At 42.1% G+C, this 22,402-nt stretch overlaps 1 long non-coding RNA gene and 1 pseudogene across 1 annotated transcript; both read left to right on the top strand.

The window, feature by feature from the left end:
* Positions 1-2,067: 2,067 nt before the first annotated feature.
* Positions 2,068-3,931, top strand: LOC116189784. The gene is made up of 3 exons (XR_004152480.1): positions 2,068-2,357; positions 2,541-3,257; positions 3,364-3,931. It is a non-coding gene; the product is annotated as an uncharacterized LOC116189784 (long non-coding RNA).
* A 1,444-nt stretch (positions 3,932-5,375) lies between these two features.
* LOC116189771 lies at positions 5,376-16,233 on the top strand (annotated as a pseudogene).
* The last annotated feature ends 6,169 nt before the right edge of the window (positions 16,234-22,402 follow it).

Here is a 22,402-nt window from a genome sequence, read left to right on the forward strand (position 1 = left end):
CTCAGAAAGCAATCTGAGAAATCCAATTTCGGCCTCTTAGGACATCTCCGGCTCCATATTTGCATTTACCGGCTTAAGTGTCAAGTGCCTACGTAATTTGACAATTTATGTCAAAATGACCGACGTGGGATACAGATACAAGATATGCTGTCAGAAATGGGTAACCTCGCTCTGAATGCATAAAAGGAGCAAAACCGGCTTCCAAGCCTCATACAGACATTTGGCAATTTCTCACGGAAAATGCCAATTTCGGACTCATTAAATCCGTTCCCTCACGTATATCGATAATTCAACATTCAGTTCGAACCACGAGCTTCGAATGCGCGATCAATCGAGACTTGAGCTTTTTCCCGGTTTCTCCTCTTCGGTCGTGGGACCCACGGGCTGCCCAAGATGAGTCACCCTTTTACTCTTGAAGCTTCTTCTTCTTCTTCAATGCAAGAAGCCAACTTGCACTCTTGCATGAAAATATCCAAGAAGTTTGAAGACAACACTCAAGCCTTCATCAATGCTCATCAATGCTTTTGGCTCTTCCACATGAAGGATACTTGGCTCACATTCACCCTCATCCTCATTAAGTGGCCGAAATTTGCTAAGCATGGGGGTTAAGAGCACTTGCTTTTGCTAATTGTGTTATTAGCTTTGCCTATAAATTGCCCAAAGTGTTTAAGTTAATCATTTCTCCTCTTACACACTCTCTCCAAGCATTCTCCCTCTAGAAAATCTCTCAAACTCCATAGCCAAGAACACCCAAGAACCAACAAGCTTCAGCTTTGAAAAACCGAAAAAAAACATCGAGCAAAACCCGAAGTTCTTAAGTCGGAAGACGGTGTTCATCATCCCAACTTAACTTCAAAAAGTTCTCAAACTCCATGGACCACATGTTTTGGACCCAAGGTGTTCATTTATGAACTTAGATTTTTGATTTGAAGTCATTTGCTCATCATTTCAGGTCAATTAGTGCATTTCGGGTGAAAATCGTCACTCTCGGGGGAATAGTGCGCACCCGCGCGCCACTCGGGGGCATGCCCCGCTCGCCTGCGCTGCTGACGACTCCCGCGCGCCTCCCATGCACTCCAGCCGCACGCCCCGTGCGCTTAGCTCCCTGAACGTGCATGCCCTTGCACCCGAGCACTCTTCGAAGCGTTCAACCGAGTCACCCGACTCTCGAACACTTCCAGGACTCTTTCCTCGTATCCCGAGGCAAGGTATAACATTCTCGACTTAGAGAAGTTAGAACCTTTTACGTTATTTACATGGCTATTTTGTTATTTTGCTTATAATTTTAGGTGAAGACTTATGTAGCTAGGCATACATGCAGCACGCAGAATAGAAACAAGTTAGAGACTGCGGGATTTTTTGCAAAATATTATTATCGTAAACATAAAGCTGCACCAACTTTGAAGTTGAGGGAAATGAAGGAGTTTGTGAAGGAGGACCGTACGGTTGAAGTCTCTATCGGTCAATGTAAAAGGGCCAAGATGAAAGTGAAAGAGCGAATGGAAGGTTCATACAGGGATGAGTATAACAAGTTGTGGGACTATGCTGAGGAACTAAAGAGATCAAATAAGGGAAGCTCCATATTTGTGCATGTTGATAGGAGTCAACAGGCAAAAAATTCTCAGTGATGCAGCGTACACGCAAGTAACCTATCACAGACCCGTTGATTCGTGCACAAATACCGGAACTACGATCTTCTACTACCTGTTGATTTTACGAATATCTGGAAATAGGCATTAAACTCGAATCGACTGTGAGATTGGACAAATAGCACGAAAGCTCTGAACTTTATTGATAAATCCGAATTAATTGTTTCAGCCCTAGGGCTTACAAAGCTTAAATAGGGATTAAGAAAACCTAAATTGCATGAAAAGAAATAAACTTTCCTAAAATTGCAAAAACACCCAAATAACTCTAAAATGCCCCGTTTGAGGCCCTAAACGATGGAATTTGCCTTAAATATCGAAAAATCACGGCAAAGCCATGTGTTTTGCTCTGGAGGCCGTTTCCTTCGAGATAGAGTCGTCATAACCTATTTTTCTCCAGGTACCGATTTGCCGCTACCTCTGCCGCATCAGTTCAAGAGGTTCTATGTGTGCCTTGATGCTTGTAGAAGAGGTTTCCTTGCTGGATGCAGGGGAATAATTGGATTAGATGGTTGTTTCTTGAAAGGGCCTTGTAAAGGAGAGCTTTTATCTGCTATTGGAAAAGATGCAAATAACCAAATGTATCCAATTGCTTGGGCTGTGGTAGAAGCAGAGTGCACTGACTCATGGACTTGGTTTCTGAACAATTTGAAGCATGATCTAGGACTGGGGAATGGGAATGGATGGAGCTTCATGAGTGATCGACAGAAGGTATGGATCACTTAACCGAATATTTATTTATGTCGAATGTATGGATTTTCTATAAAATATGTTAATTTTTTTTGTATATAATATATATATATATATAAATATGTTTCAATTGTTTTAATTGTTGTATTTATTCAGTTATATTATTTGTTGATTTTGAGTTTTTTGTTTTTTTATAAACAAAAGGGTCTCATACGCTCTATCGAGGACATCCTTCCATTAGTTGAGCACAGAATGTGCAGGAGACACGTCTATGCCAATTGGCGGAAGAACCACAAGCGTTGATCGCTGCAAATGAACTTTTGAGAATGCACATGTTCGACTACGATCCCACATTTTGAGAGGGCTTTAAAAGATTTGGAACAAATAACAAAGCAAGGAGCTAAAGACTTGCTGGATACCCATCCTGAGCACTGGTGTAGAGCCTATTTTGATACTGAAATCAAGTGTGATATGGTGGACAACAATATCTCGGAGACATTTAATGGGTGGGTGGGTGGATTCTCGGTGCAAGACACCGATCAATAATTAGTAAGTTGGATGAGATTAGAGTGAAAGTTATGACCATAATTGAAAAGAACAACAAATTGGGGTCGAAATGGGGAGAATATTGCCCAAGGATACTGACAAAGTTGGAGCGAATGAAAGAAGAAAGTGCATTTTGCCACCTTGATTGGAATGGAAGTGCGGCATATGAGATTAGGCATGGTGTAGAGAGGTTTGTTGTCCATATGGATGCTAGGAGTTGCTCTTGTAGAGCATGGGACATCTCGGGCATTCCTTGCCCACATGTTGTATGTGCGATTTATCATAAAAGGGAGCAGCCTGAAAGCTATTTAAGTCATTGGTACATGAAGGAAACCTCTATGAAGACATATACATGCTTTCTAGAGCCAGTGAATGGTTAGTCAATATAATTTTTTATTAATTATGTCATAACTAGATTTACAATTTCTGTTCTTGTATGGCTCAATCTTGATGGACGTTCGTTTTACATGAATTATTATAGGTCCTTTGTTGTGGCCTAAAGCTGGACTAGGAAAAATTGAGCCTCCACCTTCTAGAATTATGCGAGGCAGACCGAAGCTGAAAAGATGAAGAGAGGAGGGTGAAGAACAATCACAAGGGAACAAGATGTCGAGAGATGATCGTGGTATTACACAGTTTAAACATCAAGTTTAAATTTAAAATTTAAATTTATTCAACTGACTTTTCTTCATAATTTTGATATAATAAACAATGATCATAATTAGATGATCGTGGTATTACACAGTTTAAACATCAAGTCATCTGGTTTATCCACGACTTTTTTTTTTATCTTTCAGGAATATATTTAATTTATAACTTGAATTGGATAAATTTATTTTTTTCTTTAGAAATCTTTTAATGCTTATTCTTGATTTTCGATGTAATAATTTAATGTAATTATGCAATAAAAATAAAATAATAGAGAAATTTAGAGAATTTAGACAGTTGAGATTTTCTTAATTAAAGGATGAATGCTATGAAGATTTGCACTTCTTAGAAACACTAGTGAAAATGCAGTTGTGTTGCACTTGATGTCAATTAAGCATGTAGCTAAATTAATACTACTTCTTTTTACTATTTTGTCTTTAAATTTCTCTTAAGTAATTAAATTTTGAATTTTATTCCTTTCGAAAAGTTATTTTTAATTTGCGTTATATTCGAACTTTAATTTTAAAATTCCTCGCATTTTGAAAATTATTCAGAATTATACAAATTTTTATTTTTAGTTTATTTTACTATTCTTTATAGTTTATTTTTCTATATTTTATTTTATTTTTTCTTAAATTTTATGAATTTTTCTTTTTCTTGGATTTTATGCAATTTATTTTGTTCTTAATATTTTTTATTTGTGCCGACGTCATCTAAGGGAGCAATTGAAGAGATGCGTCATTAAGAGCTAACGGCTTCTGATATTTTACCAAGAGCTGAGGCTCTTGAATAGAGGTCTATGGATTTCACTCTTCAGTTTTAATATATTATATATTGATATATTGATATTGATGGACGCAGGCCATGATCGTTTAAAACTTTAAATCGTACTGATTATACAATCTAATAATCCCATAAGCAATCATACTCTCATCGTATAGATTTCCGATCATTTGACCAGTATCGAGATAGGACGCTTGGGCAAAGAGAGTAGGGTGTTACGATCTTACCATCCTACGAGCGATCCTACAACCTTGTTGGCCAAAGCCGGAGTCGTGGATGTTGCTGTGAGTTGACACTGTCCACTAGTAATTTCTGGCCATATTATATTATATCTTTCTTTTTTTTTATTATAGGTATATTATCATATCTTTCTTTGTCCATGTCAAGGTTGATTCAAATTTTGATTAATGAATCTCAAATTCGAATTCGAATACTGTTGAGAGGATTTGTCTAATTTGTTGAATGGTGCCACTGCCATGTTGAAGATCACTAGCACAAAGGGGCGGAGCCAGAATTTCCATTCAGGGGGATAAACTCATACTTTTGAGGCAAAATTTTAAAAATTCAAAGTTCAGAGAGGGCAAAATACTAATTTTACATAAAAAAAATCTCATAATTTTGGGGTAAAATTGAAAGAATTCAAAGTTCAGAGGGACAATTGCCCCTCCTACCAATACATTGGCTCCACCCCTGCTCGCACGGGATGTATGATGGACATACCTATCACATATATTTACAGGGATTCATATGGGCCGCTAAGATGACCCGAGTGATGTAGATAACCTCCTTCGCAATAAACAAAAATGGCAAAGAAAGACAACCCTCCTTACTATTTATCAATCAAGAAAAAGGAAAATAACTAATAAATAAGTAAAACCAAGAGGCGGCCTTATAAAAATAATGGTCTAGCTAGAAGATTATAATTTCAATTTACAAACTCGAGGAATATGACGTGGATTTACCCAAAAAAATAATAAATAACTAAGACCCACTTCATGTTACTCGAGTTTGTAAATTGAAATTATTTCTTCTAACTAGACCACTACTTTTATAAGTTCGCCTCTTGGACTTTCCTCCTCCCAAATCTTAGGCTTTCTTATCCGAATTTCGAAGAGATTTCTCCATAACTCTCGGGCTCTCCTCTCTTCCCAATTCACCCGATATCTTACAGTGATCAATCGGAGCCTCTGCGCCGAATCGGACAGATGGGCTGCGAGTGGTTGGCCAGAGCCGGAGTCGTGGAAGTCGATGGAGGGTCTTGTCCGGTGCTCGGCCAACCACGCGCTGCTGTCTCCGATCAGCTTCCTGGAGAGGTCGGCTAAGGTCCACAGGGACAGGACATCTTTGGTCTATGGTCCGGTGGAGTACACGTGGGGTGAGACTCATGCGCTGTGCGTGCGCCTGGCTTCCGCCCTGGCCCAGCTCGGGATTTCCCGCGGGGATGTGGTGAGTGAGTAGAATTCTCCCTCCAATCCATGCCTGGGTGATTTTGTTGATTGATGTTGTTAGCGGTCACTGGTTAGGGCCAAATTGATACATTTGCAACAACAATGGGACCAATTTGAGTTTACTCACATGCCATTTTGAGACTTGTTTCAAACTACACAAGGGGCCACATGAGAATGCTTGGTCTGGAAATTGATCAGATTAGTTCAAATTTAGGTGCATTCTTTCTTCCCCCATCCCCCTCTATTCTGCTTTCTCGTTTACGGCTTTGTTTTAATCACAGGTGGCCACTTTAGCCTCGAACGTACCTACTATGTACGAGCTGCATTTCGCAGTCTCGATGGCGGGCGCGGTTCTCTGCACGCTAAATGCCCGTCATGACCCTGCAATGGTCTCGGTCCTATTGAGACATTCAGGGGCGAAGCTCATCTTTGTGGACTATGAGTTGTATGAGATTGCCCGAGGGGCCCTTGACCTCATTGGAATGACCGGAATGGAATTACCGGTCCTAGTTGTTATCTCCCAATTGGATGGCTCTCATTCACCCTCTTCTCATTCCGCTCACGAGTCGTACGAGGGTCTTGTTGTAGGTGGGTGCGATTGTTGCGACTGAGGTACGATAGAAGAAGACAATATGAACGAAAAAATAAAAGGGACACACGGAATTGATTACCCAGCTCGTCAGAAATTCTAACTACATCTGGGGGCGCCGCCAAGCCAAGTATTCTACTATTTTTGAGTTAGGGTTACAAGAGATATAAACTGCTGTTTATAAAGGGAACAAATCTTAGTTGGATCGCCGATCTCGACCCGGATTCACAGTACTTCAGGCTCCATAACTCAACAATCTCCCACTTGGAGACTGAACGCGAATGTAATTATCTCTTCATCTTCATAGTCAACAAATAACCCATAAATGATGGCAGCGCCAATCCTCGAACTCCTCAAGTTCCAAGGCCAGTTGAAGCCATGCATAGCTTCAACTTCTCTAAGGTCACAACCTTAGTTAACATGTCAGCAGGATTCTCGCGTCCACGAATCTTCATCAGTTGCAAAGCCTTCTTTTCCAAGAGATGTCGAATGTAATGATACTTCAACTCATTGTGCTTCGTTCTCGAATGAAAAGTTGGATTCTTAGCTAAGAAAATAGTGCTCTGACTGTCGCTGTAAAGAATATTGTTCTTCTGCTCTTTCCTCAGTTCACACAAGAAATTCTGCAGCCATATCATTTCTTTACTAGCCTCTGTCACTGCTATATACTTCGCTTCTGTAGTAGACAAAGCCACTGTCTTTTGCAACTTAGAGGCCCAAGAGACCGATGTACCACCGAAAGTAAACACGTACCCGGTTGTACTCTTCCTTTTATCAAGATCACCTGCCAAGTTAGCATCAACATAACCATTCAAAACCATGTTCTTGCCTTCGAAACATAGAGCCTCTCTGTGGTACCTCGCAAGTATCTGAAGATCCACTTTATTGCTTCCCAATGCTGCTTACCCGGATTACTCATATATCTGCTCACAACTCCCACTGCATGCGCAATATCTGGTCTAGTACACACCATAGCATACATAGTACTTCCAACTACTGAAGCGTAGCGAACTTTCTCCATATCAGCACGCTCTGAATCACTTTTAGGTGAATCCCTTATTGATAGCTTAAAATGGCTACCCATAGGAGTACTCACTGGCTTTGCTGTATCCATACGGAATCTCTTCAAAACTTTTTCGATGTATTCAGCCTGTGAAAGGAACAGCTTTCCTGCCACTTTGTCTCGATTAATCCTCATACCTATGATCCGTTTAGCCTCTCCAAGATCCTTCATTTCAAACTGTTTGGACAATTGCTTCTTCAACTTATACACTTCTTGAGCACAAGAGTCTGCTATCAACATATCATCAACATATAATAGCAAAATAATAAAGCTATTGTCAAACCTCTTGAAGTAGCAACAATGATCAGCATTGCATCTGACAAACTCGATCTCATGCATGAACCCATCAAACTTCATATACCACTGTCTCGGGGCTTGTTTCAAACCATACAAACTTTTCTGTAGCTTGCACACAAGCTCACTACTACCTTCGAATAAGTATCCTTCTGGTTGCTTCATATATATGTCTTCGTTAAGATCACCATGAAGAAAGGCTGTTTTTACATCCATCTGCTCTAACAATAAATTCTCTGCAGCAACTATGCTCAAAACTAATCTGATAGTAGTTAGCTTCACAACAGGAGAGAATATATCTGTATAATCAATACCTTATTTCTGCTGAAAACCCTTCACAACCAACCTTGCCTTGTAACGATTGCTTCCATCCGCCTCTTCTTTAATTATGTAAACCCACTTGTTATGCAATGCTTTCTTACCCTTTGGAAGCTCAACTAGTTCCCAAGTGCTATTAGACATTAAAGAATTCATTTCATCTTCCATTGCAAGCTCCCACTTGCTCGAGTGCTCTCTCTGCATAGCCTCAGCATAACATTCTAGCTCACCACTATCAGTCAATAGAAGATAGTGTAAAGAGGGCGAGTACCTTTCCGGTGCGTGATGTTGTCTTTCTGATCTCCTCAACGGAACTACCGGTGTACTTGGTTCTGCCTCAACAACCTCCCGGTGATTCTAAATTTTGCTAACACGTGAGTTTGAAATATCCAATTCAACAAACTGAGGGCTTTTAACCTGAGTACCTGCACTATCAATGTCTGGTGCACCCGACCTGTCTTTGTACAGAACATGCTCATTAAATATGACATCTCGACTTTGAATTATTTTCCGATTATGATCATCCCAAAATCTATAACCAAATTCATCACCGCCATATCCAATAAAAGTACACTTCATAGATTTTGCATCCAGTTTGCTTCTAGCAGTAGCATCAACATAAACATACGAAACACAACCAAAAACTTTGAGAATTGATAGGTTTACCTCTTTACCATTCCAAACCTCCTCTGGTATGTCGTTATCCAAAGGAACTGATGGTCCTCTATTACTTAAGAAAGCAGCAGTGTTAATTGCATCTGCCCAAAATGTCTTTGGTAACCCACACTTCAATCGCATTTACCTAGCACGTTCATTCAAGGTTCTGTTCATTCGTTCTGCAACCCCGTTCTGCTGAGGGGTTCCTCTAACAGTTTTCTCCATGTGAATGCCATTCACAGCACAGTACTCTTTGAACTCATCGAGCTCATAATCTCCACCGTTATCAGATCTCAAACATTTCACCTTTAGGCCTGTTTCATTTTCTACCAAAGCTTTCCACTTTCTGAAAGCATCAAAAGCGTCAGATTTACGTTTAAGAAAATAAACTCATACCTTCCTCGTGGAGTCGTCAATGAAGGTCATGTAATATGATGCGCCACCAAGAGATGTGACCGATGCTGGTCCCCATAAGTCATTATGTACCAGCTCCAATTTCTGCTCCTTCAAAGTTCTACCAGCCTTCGAAAAACTGACTCTTTTCTGCTTCCCGAATACACAATCCTCGCATAGTCCAAGCTCAACCGTTTTTAGACCTAGTAATTTGCCCTTTGAACATAATTGTTTCATCCCCTTCTCACTCATGTGGCCAAGCCTGCAATGCCACAAATCTGCATCATTGTTTGCACTGGTGAGTGTAATGTTATCATGGTTGTTCACGGTCATGTACAGTGTATCCTCCTTCTTACCTCGAGCCACCACCATGGCCCCTTTGATTATTTTCCAAGAACTAGAGCTAAAGGACAGGTCATAACCCTCGTCATCCAACTGCCCTACAGAAATCAGATTCCTCTTCAAACCAGGAATATGCCTCACACCACGCAACTGCCATACGAGTCCATTCGGTGTTTTAATCCGGACATCTCCCTTCCCTGCGATCTCCAAAGGCTCGTCATCAACAAGATAAACCTTACCAAAATTACCAAAAGTATAATTCTCCATAATATTGGCATTAGGGCAGGAATGAAACGATGCTCCAGAATCCAAAACCCACGATTCCAACGGACTGCTGACACTCGAGATCAGTGCATCACTAATCTCCTCTGTTGCCACGTTCGCTGAGTTGTCGTCTTTCCTTTCCTTTATCGGTGCCTTACACTGATTCCTGTAATGACCATGTTTCTTACAATTCCAGCACTCAATTGAACTTTTGTCTTTTCCTGACTTATATTTATTTCTCGACCTCGATCTGCCTCGATTCGAGTTCCCTGATTCTGATCTGCCTCTATTTTCTGTACTCAAAGCTGATCCCGAAGTTTTTCCTGATTCTCTTCTGCGAATTTCTTCACTAACTATCAGATCTCGAACTTCATCAAACTTTAATTTCTCCTTCCCCGCTGAAGCACTAACATCTGTGACCGTTCCGCTCCAACTTTCTGGTAGAGACGACAATAAAATTAGGGCTCTTACTTCGTCATCAAAATCAATATCGACTGAGGTCAATTGAGCAGTTATCAAATTGAACTCATTTAGATGTTCGGCAACAACAGTACTCTCCGACATCTTTAGGTTAAACAACCGCCGCATCAGATGAACCTTGTTCGCCGCTGATGGCTTTCCGTACATATCAGCTAAAACCTGCAGTATACCTTTGGTGGTTTTCTCCTTCGCTGTATGGAACGCCATGTTCCGCGACAGCGACAGACGAATCACACTCATCGCCTTCTATCCAACACGTTCCATTCTGCGTCTGTCATCCCGATCAGCTTATCCTCTAGAGGTTGCCACAAATCTTTACCCTAACGATAATCTTCGATTTGCATCCTCCAAAACCCGTAATCCGATCCATCGAACTTTTCGATCACAAATTTTCCTCCGTCCATCGTAGATTGCTCCAGACTCAAACCCGTGCTTTGATACCAATTGTTGCGACTGAGGTACGATAGTAGAAGACAATATGAACGAAAAAGCAAAAGGGACACACGGAATTGATTACCCAGTTCGTCAGGTATTCTAACTATGTCTGGGGGCGCCGTCAAGCCAAATATTCCACTATTTTTGAGTTAGGGTTACAAGAGATATAAACTGTTGTTTATAAAGGGAACAAATCCTAATTATATCACCAATGGGTTGAAAACAACATGGGCCGGGGGCTACACCACCGGGCCCCCAAGCAGGGGGGCACAGTACTTCAGGCTCCATAACTCAACAACGATGACTTCGAGGTGTTGAGACCCATTAGCGAGTGGGATCTGATAAGTATAAATTACACCTCTTGTACAACCTCAATGTCTTAAGGGGTGGTGTATTGCCACAGAGGCGCTTATCTCAATTCCATCTCGACGTTCCTCCTCCATGGCATGGGGCCGCCACCCGTCAATTACCTGTAGACTGTCCCGATGTTCCATTGCAATGGATGGTGCCTCACTTGGGGCATGGCGGCCCTAGGAGGCACCAACATTAGCCTCCGGAAGGTCACTCCAAGGGGAATTTTCGACAGTATAACTCAACATGGGGTGACCCATATGGACGGGGCCCCAACCGTCCTGAACATGATTGTGAATTCTCCAGCGACTGATCGTCAGCCACTTGCCCATCCGGTGGTGGTCATGACCGGTGGCTCACCACCCTCGCCTCAGATTCTCTCAGGGATGGCTGAGTTGGGATTCTAGGTTTCTCACCTATACAGTCTCACGGAGACTTACGGACCGGGGACATATTGTGACTGGAAGCCTTAGTGGGACTCAATGCCGAATGAAGAGAAATTTAGGATGAAGGCCCGACAAGGAGTTCCACATCTTGGGCTGGAGGAGGTTGATGTTCAGGACCCAATCACAATGAGTAGCATCCCGGCTGATGGGCAGACTATTGGAGGAGTAATGTTTAGGGGAAACACGGTAATGTGTGGATACTTGAAAGATCATGAAGAGACCAGGAAGGCCTTCGAGGGAGGCTGGTTCCATAGTGGCGATCTTGCAGTGAAGCACCCTGATGGGTATCTCGAAGTTAAGGACCGATTAAAGGACGTCATTATCTCAGGAGGAGAGAACATAAGCTCGGTTGAGGTAGAGACGGTCTTATATAGCCTGTCAGCACCCAATTTTGGTCCACCGGCTTCAGAGGGGCATAATCGTCGTTTTTGCCACCCGTGAGGGAAGTATTTCCAATTAATTACTTGAGTATTCACGACTTTTTGAAAATGATATTTTCTTGATTTAACACCAATTTTATAATTTTTCAAAAATAATACTATTTGGGGACGTTTTTGAATTTCGCGTACATCGACGTCAATTTTCAAAATTCGAGACAAAATTCGAGATTGAAAATATTTTCATCGCATAATATCGATCATCAAATTTTTCGGAGCGTGATGGCGGTCTCGAATTATTTTCCGACGTCCGATCAAGAAGACGAGATTTTAAATTTGTACGCGCGTCGATCTTGAAATTCGAAAAAAAAAAAAAAAAGAAGTCAAAAGTCAGAGCCGGTCAGAAGTCAGACGACTTCTGACCGTTGCCTGACTTCTCATCATTCTTCCTCCTGTTCTTCTTCTTCCTTGTTCTTCTTTCCTTTCTTTTCTTTTTCTTTCTTTCTTTTTCCTTTTCTCCTTCTGCACCCAGACGGCGATGAACCCGAGCCCGTGACTGCACGGCGTCAGAGGCCTGCCACACGCCAAGCCCTCTGAACACGCCAACGATTTTCGACACGCAACGCCATCTCTCTCTCTCTCTCTCTCTCTCTCTCTCTCGGTTTTTTTAGGAAAAAAAACCGGAACTCACGGAAAAAAGGGAATGACCCTCAGCTCGAACGGGGATCGGCTCTCGGGAGGATGGCATTATTTTTCACTCTCAGCTCGAGCTTTAAAAGAGGAGCTCGATTTTTCGGAGGGACTCTCTCTCTCTCTCTCGGCAGCTCACAGTTCGGCCGGGAGTTCACGAAAAAAATCCCTCAACTCACACGCGGTCTCCCATAGCTCACGGCCCGCAGCTCGATTTTTCGAGGAAACCCGGAGCCCGTTCGGTCCGGACGCTCGCAGCTCCCGATCCTGAACCCCTGCAATTCGGATCCCGGTTCTCACGCCTCCCTCCGCACATTCTCCGACTTTCCCTCACCTCGGCTCCCTCAGCTCCCCGTTCGGCCCTCAGCTCACCCGAGCCGCCACCCAAGCCGCCCCGAACCGCCTCCCTTCTTCTCCTTCGTTTCATTATTCTTGCTAACCGTCGGCTCCTCCTCTCCAGGCCATCACAGGTAGCCGCCCAACCGCCCAGCAGCCCAGCCATTCGGTCCGACCCAGCGGTAGCCGTCCAGCCCGGCCCAGCAGCAATCCCGTTCGGCACAGCCCGACCCACCGACGGCCCAGTCCAGCACCCAACAACCCAATCGGCCTAGTCCAAATCTCAAGGGCCCAGTCCGGCCCAATTCTCCCTCAGCAGCCCAACTCCTCGGCGAATTCTTAATTTTTTTAATTTTTTTTATTTACAGAATCACCCCTCAACTTCCCGAACTAGGTAAATCTCCGACTTAGTGGCATGTTTAGGGCTCCGATTCTGAATATTAATGCTTGCTTGGACGAATATGATGTGAAATGAGCGTTATTGGGTCGTGTGGGTGATCGGATTTGTCGCGAACTCGATTTTACGAACTTTCCATTTTGTCTCATTTCAGTCCAGAGGACGCATTTTTATTTTTCCAGATCTGTCCCAAATTTTAAAATTTCTTTCAGCCAAGTCCCAGTCATTTGTACCATTTCCCATTCAGTCCTGGAATTTTTCGAATTTTTCAAGCACTCCAAGGAACTTTTCAAGTTGTTTCAATTTAGTCCCGGGGTCATTTTCTCCTTTTTCAGATCAGCCCTGAATTTTTAATTATTTCGGTTCAAGTCCCGGTCATTTTGATACTTCCAGATCAGTCCTCGAAATTTCCAGAATTTTCTAAAAAATCGGTTCCGGAACTTTTCGTGTCGTTTCAATTCAGTCCTTGGGGCATTTTTATTTACAGATCAGCCCGGACTTTCAGATTCATTCCAAAGGAGTCCTGGGGATATTTTCAGTAATTCTTACACTGTCCCCAATTTTTCAGAATTTTCAAATCAGTCCCCGAAACTTTATCCGAATTTTTAAATCAGTCCCTGTTCTTTTAAAATTATTCAAATCAGTCCCTGGACATTTTTAAGATATCCAACCCCTACTTACTTGGATCCCCGATCGACAACGTGTGTGCCCCGTTTAAATATTTTATCCTTGTAATTATTTTGCATACAACGTGATGATGCGTGCTCTTTGCATGATTTTTGCTCGCATGAGTCGGTGTCGTTTTATCAATTTTCAACATTATGTTTGCGTGTGCTTGTTTGTGTTCAGCATGACCATGGCGGCACCGATTGTGTAAATTTGCATGTTCGTTGTGCTTGACGTGATAATGTATTCATGATCCGTGCTGAAATACTTTATTCTCGTTTTAATCGAAACCTCACATGAATCGGATTAATCATGCAAACTCGACCTAAAATTAATTTTTAAATCCTAAGGTGGTCGGGAATTAGGATTCGCATCGGACGGTCCATCAAGGATCGGCTCGACGGTCTGAAACCCGAATATTTAGAGCATTTGGCAAAACATTAATTAGTTTAATCAATAATTTCACTAACGGGGTAATTGGACGTTCATGCGATTAATTAATTCACTTGGCCCTAATGATTTTGTACAAATTGGTAATAAACCGATAACACGCGTCGATAGGTTGCAAACATGCGTTGGTGCCCTTTTCAAAATTTGCAAATTTTATTAAAATTGAGACACGTGGCTCGATGTGACATGGATGTCTAAGGAGGACTTGCGCGTCTTGACTCGTGGCATCACCTGATTTCAGGAAACTCAGGTCGGGACATGGAAGTTTTTCTTAGATCACTTCCGGATAGATTAACCGATCTTTTGGCTCTTTTAGGGTTCTTGATAACCCTGGAAGGTCCAAGGGATCGGTTAGCGCCGGTCACAGGCCGAGGTGGCCCGCACCGCGTAATCTCTCTTAACAATTCTTACCTCAAGGGCAAAATCGTCTATTTGCAACCTAGCGACACCCCCTAGGGTTAGAATAAGAGAAACACATGGTATCAGGGTAAGGATGGGCTACCTATCTAGGCGCAGGTTTATCTGCATAGCCCGCTCTATCCGACCGATGAGTTTTTGTTATTCTAGCATAGTTTCGGGTAGTTAGTTCGGGTGGATTGGCTCAAAATACAAATACTGGACTAATTGTATACTTGGCTAAGACAAAATGAGCAATAGTGGGATAAGCACTAGGTTCTAGGATGTACGGGCGGAATCAATGTTCGGTAATAACCTGTAACAACCGTAGTGTCACAACATAGAAGAATTCTAAAAGCAACCCACGAACACAAGATTTGACAACAGACGTCACGTACGTCAAGTCCTTGAAAATAATACCAAATGCGAAATACCTTCCCGAGGCGATCCTTGATCGATTCGCACCTTGTACCCACTTTGTTTGCTTTAGGGTAGGATTTGTATGTCAAGATACCCCGGTTAATAATTGATCAATTCACGTAAATTCGGCAATAACAAAACCCCATTGTTTGTTTATTTATGTCCGCTTGATAATATTCTTGCACTTGTTTGTTATGCGGATCGAGCCCGATCCTTTAGGGCACGATTCATAGGGGGTCCAACGCCCCAATCGTAGATCACGGGGTCCAATTCCCCTAACACTGAGCGCGCATATTAATTTCAATTTTGGTCTTTTCAAACCACACGGTGAGCACGAGTGGAATAATAACCGAACGCGATTCGACCGGGATTCAGTTGTCGTAATTTGTATTTTACTTATTTGAGAGGACAATGTAAGGATTTATATTGTACATTTATTCATGTAAGAATCCCGGTCGGAGAGTGGACGGTCGGAGTGTTCCTTCGAATTTACGGTGTCAAAATGCGTTAGATGAGCGGAACTTAATTAAGCGGTAATTAAATTAAAATGGCAAGCCTAGACAAGCTAGAGTACCGATAGGGCATGCGAGATATAGGCTCGCATGTAACAGAACCCCCGAATTCGGAACCTCGAGTTTCGCAGACCATATGCCTTAGCAATTAGGTGTACCCCGTACCCCTAGACCCGGGTAACTTGCCGGCCCTCGACCTTTTGGGTCGTAAAATGGCAAGTGGCGACTCCTTCTCACGTGCGTCCGTCGCGCGTCCCCAAGAAGGTGGACACTCCCAAGCCGCGTTGTATAGGCGCGCGCACGCGTGCCCCGACGAGATGAAATTCGGGTGCGCACATAGCCATCCGGCGGTTCTTGAGACTGCAGTGGTGGCTCGCCCTGACAACCATTGGGGCCAGACTCCGTGCGCGTTTGTGAAGCCAAAGGAGGGATACCAAATAAGCGATTACAAGATAATAGATTTTTGTAGGGCCCGCCTGCCTCACTACATGGCTCCTTGGACGGTGGTGTTTGAGGACTTGCCGCGGACCTCGACGGGGAAGGTACAGAAGTTCATCCTTAGGGAGAAAGCAAATGCCCTAGGTAGCTTGTCTTGAACAGCAAGGACACAACCTCAATCAAAGCTCCCATTGGTGATTACAATACCGAAAATTTTAACAGGAGTGATAATTCCGATACAATGAGTTTCAACTATTGATGCACGTCTTAGTCGGTTATTGTGCTTACATTGAGAACTGCATCCAGATCCGACCTAAGCATTCATGCTCGCCTCAGAGGGCCCCATGTAGGGGTCCAGTCGAGTTGGGTAATGTAAGTATTGATAAGGGAGCCGCAGTACAAATGGTTCCCGATCTTTAAGCTTGCAGTGACTAATGTCCATCTGTTGGAGAAAAAGTGGGAAGTGTGTGAGGACAATTGTCCCACACCGGTCAAAGAAAGAAAAATTGGACAGTTAATATAAGATAAAGGCCCAGTAACCTATTGGTTTAAGCTTTTAGATTGCATATGGGCTCAAGTCCGAATTAGGCTCATTTTATTTAAAAATTTATCTAACACCATCCGGAGTCATAATAGTGCGCGATCAGGTTTCCTTCAAGGTCAACCAAAAAAGGCCCACCGTTCCATTGATATGGAATGGTAAGGTGCTTGTGCAAGAGAGCGAGCACTTTCCTGATAAAAGGATATTTCAACACCAGTTCCCATGTAACGCTATTCCCCTGCAAAAAATCAGACGATCAAATGAAAGTCGACATGAAAAAGTCCCATGGCTTAGAACGTGAAGCAATAACTATAGGATCGCTTTTTTCCTTAATCTTATAATTTAGTTTTCAATCAATCGGCAAAGTCTCTTCTGTATACTGTATAGGATACATCCGACGAAAATATTCATGAATTCCAAATACACAGAAGTTTGTCATTAATTTTTAAGCAGCATTGATGAGGACCGCACCCTATAAGGAAAACCTTGGACCTGTCCTCATATCATACTAAGAAATCGAACAACTGTAATTAACAACCGATCTCAGGGAATAAAAAAACTAATGAAAATCATCAAGCTATCGTTCCCAGCCAGCACTAGCTTGGTAACATTTTGTGACTACTGTTTCAAACGCATATACTGATTTTCTGCCACTACGTGACTAGTCAGGCCAATACAAAAGACGGAATAAGAGTTTTCCTACTTGGGTGAGCGCAACCCAGTAATGACCTTCTGGTCACACCGTATGTTGTCGGGCATACCCAGCAAATGGTCGATGAACTTATCAACTGTACCGTTTTCGTGCCACTTATGTAATACCTCTTGCATTGGTTCCTGCAATTTCAGTAAGGACATTTGATTTCCACAGCATGGTCATTGGTAAATATCAAACAAGACACATAAAAAAGTAACAATTGAAGTCCGGATTTAATTCTCAAGCTCATGTCATGATAGCTGAGCACAAGTTGAAAAAAAGCAGAGAACGAGGACCTGATTCCGACCCAACTTACATGAGCTTTTCGCAAAACACCACAAAATCTTGATTTGGTGAGACTGCCACTCCATTGGGAAATGGAGGTTATGAACCAGCACCTCGGTCCTGCTTGTCCTCGGATCAAAGCTCATGAGTCGCCCGTGGGGTCTGCCCTCGAGAAGGTCCATTTCGGGCCATACTTTTGAGATGCATCGGTGAAGTATATTGTACGATCGTCCGCGACATCCACGCCATCCACTAGCTTGATCTTCACCCCCTCTGCTTCGTTAGTTAACAGCTCCATTGTTCCATTTTTTCTGAGTCTGAGAAGCCCCTGTTTTGCAATACCAACTAATTTTTACCGTTCAAAACGAACTTGGAAAGTTGAACATTTACTCCAGTTATTTTGATTGTAATCAATTTAGTCCTCCAACTTTTTGTGTCGTCACAGATTATTTATTACTTCACTTTCTTGGTCGCCCCTAGAACCGGAGGCAGCTTTCATATTAACATTTCCTAAACGATCGTAGCATGTGAAATTTTGAACAATATACCGGCCGACCTTTTCGATGTCCGTCACAGTAACTTCTTTATGCCCATCGAGGATGAGCCCAATTGGCCTGCCACCACTGTTGACCCAGTTCTCCACCACCGAGTCATTCAACCTTACTCGCTTGACCCACCCATCCGCGCTGCCCGTGTAGATGAGCCCCCTTCGGGGTCATAAGCAATATCCTCTGGACCCGACAGTCTCTGCTCACCCAACCTATGCGACCTGTCCAGCATGTGGCTGTTTACTCGCTGAGCCGCCACCAGCAGGCGGCCAATCAACTCATGGAGAGGCAACTCGGCCGGGTCAAGTGTCTCCAGGTGGAAGAGGAATATGGCGGGTAATACAGGGAACAAGATCAATAGGAAAGCGAATGGTCGCCATAGATGGTGCTTGTTTCCTGATGGTTTTGGAGCTCGACAAGTTGATTCGGACATTGGAGGCGGCTCAGTCGTGATTCTGCACAAGAAAGTGCACATCATTGAGATTGTGATTATAGATAATTGGGAATGTTATACTTATCAACTATGTAAAATTTAAATAAAAAATCATCAATACTTTATAAGAAAATCATAATTTCGAGGGTGTTTGCTATGAGATAATCCATATGGATTACTGGAAATCTGATTTTAAATTTCCTATACCCACTAGATTACCATAATTGGCTAAAGCAAATTACTAGTAAGGTAATCTAGATGTAATCTACTTTCTCATTCAGCTAGTAATATACTTTATCAGTAGGGAGTGACTATCTACATCAACAGCAAGATTATCACTAATGTATAACATTATCAGTTCATACCAAACATGATAATCAACATTACTAGTACTTTTAAAGATGGAAATTTATCTAAATGGTAATCTAATTACTAGTAATCGAAACGGCACCTTCTATCAAAATTAAAGTTGAACTTGTAGGAAATAAAATTATCCGTAATAAGTAACAAAATTGAATGACAATTCGAATAGCAAGTTGTATGCTATAAAATGAAATGAATATCACTAGTATAAGAACTTAGAAAATCAAACCGATTACAAAGACGAAGCAGGAAGATTGGAAGACGCGAGAAAGCCGAGTCCTGTGTATCACACAAACCCCTTGAAACAGATTTGTCCCCTCAGTGCATGCTTGAGGTCATGTGGGCGTCTATTTCCCAAGATAAAATGGCATCCAGTGCAGCTAGCAGCATGAGCTATTCGCACCCCAGCGAACCAAAAAATGAAGCTGATCACTCTCACTTAACTATTCAATTCTCTTCCTTTTTGTTTGTCTTGTTATATTTAGGAAATGAGGGGAATGTTCAATTTATAGACGATCGAAGATGGTGTCCTTTCAATTCCCACCCGTTCAATTCATACCAATAGATGGTGCCTTTTCCCAAATTCCACGAACCACCATTCAATACATTCATTTCATTAATTTCTCATTCATGAACCACCATCCAGTACATTCATTTCATTAATTTCTCATTCACGAACCACCATTAGAACTCGCTCTGTCAGCTTACCAAAAAAAAAATTAAAGTTGAGGGAACAAGAGGGAATACTTAGAAGCAGAGAAGAAAGGGAATGCGGGGTGACATGGAATGAGTATAAATTGATGAAATTCACAACGCAGGTGAATCTTATTAGCATATCAACGAATGTACTTTTTCTTCAAATTTCTGAATGATTTCACGAAACTTTCATTATGTATCATCCTGAAATATTTTGCTGTCAGATGTTTTAAACTTGCAGGATGTCGACGAATCACTGAGAACGGCGAGCATTGCACCGGGAATATTGAGGAGGGCGATCAAAGATATTCGTGCGAATGGTAATTGATTCTGTTAGGGGAATGAAAAGTTAGGAAAAGCCTAGAAAAATATGTGGCTAATGCAAGATCATTACTGGAAATAACTTTTGCTCGAATTGCAGAAAGTCAAAAATTGGCAATAGGATACGCAATTCCTGAAGGATAGACAATCTTGGTCTTCCGATCTGCTCTTCAGCTTAACCCTGAGGTGTACGAGGACCCATTTTCATCCAATGAAATCATCAAGAGCAATGGAACAGAGCCCATCTCCTCTGCAAATGCTCAACCAGAAGAGCTGTATAATCCGGTACAAGTCGCAGCCCAGTCCCGTCTTGTTGAGGCAGTTCACTGTGATCACGGTGGAGTAATGACCTTCAATGTCAGGATTGCTAATGACCACAGCATCCTCGTACACCATCCCAATTCCCCGTTGATTTGCTCCTCACTTTGTATCTTCAATCTTGAAACCAAAGACTTGCTAAACATGGCAATTCCATTCCATTCATTTCTAATTGTTTTTTTATACCAGGCATGTCCTAACACCACCGTCTATTGTATATCTGAATTTTAGATACAGCCCGATTTTTAAACCAAGCTTGGCAGGCTCCCCTGTGGTAGTTTCCTCGGACCCGGAGTTTAACTACTACATACTACAACAAGACGGAAAGTTGGTGGAGTTTTGGTACTTGGACTCTTTTGCCAAGCTCATAGATCTGAGAGGCTTGGGAAGCGATGGGGAGTCAACCCCGTTAACTTCCATCGGTCATATCCACAAGTACATGCGGAACATGGTTCTGAGTCAAATAGGAGCGGAAGCTCTACGAAAAAGGATCCTCCCTGATATGGAAGAAACTTGCCAGAAAGCATTGGTGGACTGGTCCACTCAAGAATCATTGGATGTAAAGAAAGCCACATCTTCGGTACGTAAACAATTGCTGTTCGCTCAGAAGCTTGAACTAGCCTTCATGATGCTAATTTTCCAATAGAATATCATTTTGGGGAACGGTTTCCTTTTACGTTCTGCAGGTCATATTTGATTTTACTGCAAAGCTTCTATACGGATTTGAACCGGAGAAGAACATAAGCTAGAGGTTCAGTTACATATTCCAAGGTTTACTGTTGTTTCCGCTAAATATTCCAGGAACCGTTTTCCACAAGTGCTTGAAGGTAAGAATATAAAGTCAGAAAACACCAGAAGAATCATCAGAATTTCGATCAACCCAAACAGTTTGGGAAAGGGCTTCTCCCGCTGCCCCTTTTGACTCCCTCCCCCTCTCTCCCATATCTCCAATCAATCCCGAACGTCACTACCCACAGCCAATGCCGTGCGTGGAGCAGTCGAAGGGGAGATTGTGCTGTGGCAGCAAGAGCCCACCTTTTCTACCCCTACTCGATGATTCAAAATATTTCTTATTTTAACCAACGTATGTTGGTTCAAGCGGTTTAGCGCTTGTTCCGCATAAGTAATGTCTCCGTTTTGAGTCCTTGTGAATGTTGGAAAATTCATGCTGTGAGAGTTTTACCTCTTAGTCGACCCGGCTCGACTGGATTAGTTGGGGCCCAATTGGACTTCCGGGTACCAGGGTTCACAACGAAAAAAAAAAAATTTCTTATTTTGTTTTTTTTTCTTTTTTAATTTTAGGTTAACTTTAACAAATTGAATAGTTGCTGTTTTAAGAGTTCAAGATACCATCGTGAGTTGTTTTTACCTATATATCTATCAATATTTTGTATTTATAGGCCAAATTTCATTGGATTAGGATTATCCTCAGTAATGATTTCATTTAGGATTCTAAACATATAAGGTTTGCGTTTTCTGAAAACAAACATTTCCACTAAGCACTTTGACTACAGTTTTTTGACCTCTTTCAGAAACAAGATTATGTTTTGTTGACATAGATCTATCTAGCATATGATGAACTGACTCAAATTTTTATCCAGAATCAAAAGATGGGTCTGAAGTTGATGAAAGATCTCATGGACGAGAGACGGGCTATGCCTGAGAAACACAGAGGGGATTTCTTAGATCAAATCCTCGAAGGGATGAAGACAGAAAGCTTCCTGTCCGATGATTTTGCTGTGTTTGCAATGTTCGCGATCCTATTAGCAAGTTTCGATATAATATCTTCCAGTTTAACCCTTGCCCTCATGTTTCTCACGGAACAACCTATGGTTGTAAAAGAATTAGAGGTCCATTTTTGTGATCAATTCCGTTTTAGTAATGATGAAAGATGGCCATCTTCTCTCAGATATATAATATATTTTTTAATTTTTGTGACAGAAGGAGCATGAAGAAATACTTCGAAATAGAGAGCAGCGGGAAGGTGGGCTGACTTGGAAGGAGTACAAATCAATGAACTTCACAATGCAGGTAAATCTTATTAGCATCACGATAAATGCACTGTGAAGAAGAGTTTTGCTCACCTTAGGCCGATTAAGGCCCCACAAGCTCATGCATCTAGGAAAGT

The sequence above is a fragment of the Punica granatum genome, unplaced genomic scaffold (genome assembly GCF_007655135.1).
Source record: "Punica granatum isolate Tunisia-2019 unplaced genomic scaffold, ASM765513v2 Contig00018, whole genome shotgun sequence".
Taxonomy (NCBI): Eukaryota; Viridiplantae; Streptophyta; class Magnoliopsida; order Myrtales; family Lythraceae; genus Punica; species Punica granatum.